The sequence below is a fragment of the Macadamia integrifolia genome, chromosome 3 (assembly GCF_013358625.1).
Source record: "Macadamia integrifolia cultivar HAES 741 chromosome 3, SCU_Mint_v3, whole genome shotgun sequence".
Lineage (NCBI taxonomy): Eukaryota > Viridiplantae > Streptophyta > Magnoliopsida > Proteales > Proteaceae > Macadamia > Macadamia integrifolia.
In genome coordinates this window covers 26,975,649-26,979,030 of record NC_056559.1, presented here as the reverse complement: position 1 = coordinate 26,979,030, position 3,382 = coordinate 26,975,649, and the positions used below count along the sequence as shown (strand labels likewise).

Genomic DNA, 3,382 nt, shown 5'->3' with positions numbered 1-3,382 from the left:
CCATGAAGATTTCCTACCCCTTCAAAGCCTTGAAAAGTTCAGTCTACGTCAAGCTTGGAAGAGCTTGTATCATGTGCTAACTGACCACCGACCTTTTGTCGTTTATGAAAAAGTACGATACTATAGTGAGACAAATGTTATATGACGTGTAAGTGTAAGTGAACGTATGTTCAGAGGAACTGAACTCGCGTGATCTTAGCTGTAAAATACTCAACCTACAATTTATTTACCCAAAAAAAAAAATCTAGTATGATTAGAGGAGTTCGGTGAATCTTCATGTACATTCACGTAAGTGAAGATTCACCGAACTCTGATTAGAGTTTTTTTTTTTTGTCGGGTTTCACTGGATGCATGTGCTCTTCACATGAAGATTGCAATGCCACAACCTAAAGTAGGAAAACTGTGGGGATATTTATATCTGGTAGGAAATATCGGGTTTGAGTGTTCCTAAATCTGATACCTAACTGATATTGTATTGGTTGAATGGTACAGATCAATAGTAAAATGTTAAAAACCTGTTTTAAGGAAAATCAAAGGTGTTTCTATTTGGTCGATGATCTGATACCAACTTGTTTCAGTACCATATCGATTTTTGGGATGGATGATACCTGATCAGATACTTTGGGCACTAAAACCATGAGTGGCGTGCAGAAATGATAAAAGGAAAGGCAAGGACTCCGTGGATAGTCAAGCTTCAACCCTAAAAAATTTCCTTTATTACTGAATCACGATTCACGACCACCTCACACTCAACCTTCTCATCCCTATCCTCTCTCTCAACCCTACTACTTAAACTCTCTGCCATGAAGAAGAAGAAATTGCACAACGATAGAAAGTCTCAAACCTTTCTATTGCTCCCTGCTTAGGTGTTTACTGCCGAATATTTTACATACGCAGACAATCCCACAAGCAGAGAAAGCCAGAAGGAAGTGGTCGGAGGTAGAAGGGGGAGAAATTGAGAAAGAAAAGGTCATCTACCATGGTATGAATCTACATAATAAATGCAAATTCCCTGCTTTCTTTTTTCTTTTATTCTTTGGATTTTTTGTTCATCTTTGTGATTGGATTTTCAGGTCACCTCATTACCTGCTTTCTTATGCTTGTTTCTTCTTAGTATCCTTTTGGATGTAATAGGGAAGCAGGATACCATCCATTATCTCCCTCCCCCGACTCCTATTTTTTTTGTGATCAAGAGTGTGGAGATCTTCTTCCTAGAAGAGCAACCCACCCACCTTGTTCTGCTATTAATTTGTTCTGTCTAGGCTCTTATATTTGGCTTTGAACACGATGTGAAAGATGAAACATCATTTGAGCCTTTTAATATCCCCTAGTTTTTTCAAAGAGAGGATCATGTTCTTGTACGAGAACCATTCTGGTACTAAACTGATCCACACTGATGGAATCCATCCAAGAAAAAACCTTGTGGTGGATTCCATCTGTGTGGATTAAACTATACTAAAACTTGATCCACGTTCTTTTTTTTTTCACATTTTCTAGTGTCCAGACCAATTTTTATCGAAATCCATTTTGTTTTTTCTTCTCTATTCTGGAATCATTATATTTTTCTGTCTAGTTATCAAAGGCAGCCATAGAGCACTATAGTAGTTATGGCTAATTGGGTTTTTTTTTCCCTTTTTCTGTTCTATCTTACCATTTTTGTCTTTTACCTGGAGACTTCAAGGTGGTATTTATCCTAAACTATTCAATTACCTAATAGAATTGATTCCCCTAAAGAAGGTTGCTTGGATGAAGAAGTCCATTAAAGGGGCGGAATATCCATACTTAGCATAACAGTTCATCCTCAGAAACTGTTTTGAGTTTTATCTATTGCCTTCTTGTTCTACCTTATCCTATAATAGCGGTTGCAATGGTGGAAATCACCAGTCTTTTCATTTATTAAGGAAATTTAGTGTGTCCATTGAATTCAATTCAACAATTGTGTGTTGGTATCCTTTACATGATGGAAGATTCAGATCTTGTTTTTCAGAACGAGTTAATGTATTATTATTGTTTTGCAGATAATTAGGCCAAAGCATTCTATTAATTGGTCCTCATTGCCAATGTTGAGTTTCTCATACAAAGAACACCTCTCTTATTTTATAATTTCAAGGTATTGTTTCATTCAACCCATGATAAATCAGTGTTCAACTTTTTTTTTTTATTATTTATTTTAAATTTTTTTGAGAAGAATTCATTTATAGTCATTAAATAGATTGGTTCATGGAAGTGATAATTTCCTCTCAATTTCAATTAATCCATGATATAGAGAATGTACTTGTTTATAAATTGGATCAACAATTTACCAGAAGATCATCAGAGGTTGGTCTATTTTTGTTTATGTAATTAGTGATTTTTCAATTAGAACTTTCTCTCTCTCCCTCTCCATATAAAAGTTATGGGAAAAGGTTGGGTATGCCGCCGATATCAAGTATGCTAGCACCCATTGTGTCTATCTCTCTCTTCCTTTTTTCTGAAATGACCCTCATATCCTTCTTGAATGATATTCCATCATGTGTTTCTGTTGGTGCTATCCGCTAACATACTTGATATCGATGGCATACCTATCCTTCTTCCATAAGTTATATACGTATATGCGTTTTGTGTCGAGATGACATTCAATAACCCCTTCAAAAGAAGAAAAAAATAATGCATTTATTAATTCCAAAAAACAAAAACCAACACCAGAGAAGATTTCTTGCGTGTAATAAAATATAATTTTCATCTATGTGGTCTCAGTTCACTTTTTGGCTTCTTCAGCTATATCATTGGCTTTCAAATAAACGAGAGTATACTTTATTCAAAATAAATAAATAAATAAATAAATAATAAAAAATAAAAAACAGAAGAATCATAAATGATGTATCTCTCTCCTTTTTGGTCGGTGACAGGTAGGAAACAATCAGGGAAAACATCGTCTGTGGAGATGCGATCCGGCGGAGACGCTTTTAGCTGTTTACATGTGGTATTAGTCGATCCAACGTCTAGCGATGAAGAAAGGAGTTGGGTCTCAACTATTATGGATTTCGGGTCAAAACAGCCAAATCTGCTCTCTTTTAATTTTCAAACCCTCCTCCCTTCTTGGTCATTGCTCCACGAGAAGAGACCAAGTTGCCAAACTGTCTTCACCATCTCCCACCTCTTTCTTCCTCCTCTCTCTTCATCTCCGTTCACCGCTGCGATCCTCTCTCTTCTTCCTTCTCTATACGTTTGAAAACAACGAAACCTACAAGAATGACATTATATCCAAATTACTACTCAAATATTTTAATAGAACGAAAAAAATTCCAAATTAAATTGAATATTACTCTGATCCCTCAAACGACAACAATTCAATAAAAGCAAATATTCACACCTTCACTAGCATTTTTTTTTTTTTTAGAGA

The 3,382-nt window shown here is 35.6% G+C and overlaps 1 long non-coding RNA gene across 1 annotated transcript in view; it reads left to right on the top strand.

Moving 5' to 3' along the window:
* Window positions 1-6: 6 nt before the first annotated feature.
* LOC122074827 overlaps window positions 7-3,382 on the top strand; it is a 6,072-nt gene continuing 2,696 nt past the window's right edge. The window contains exons 1-2 of the long non-coding RNA XR_006139059.1: window positions 7-982; window positions 2,019-2,110. This is a non-coding gene — a long non-coding RNA (uncharacterized LOC122074827). The remainder of the gene's footprint in view (window positions 983-2,018; window positions 2,111-3,382) is intronic.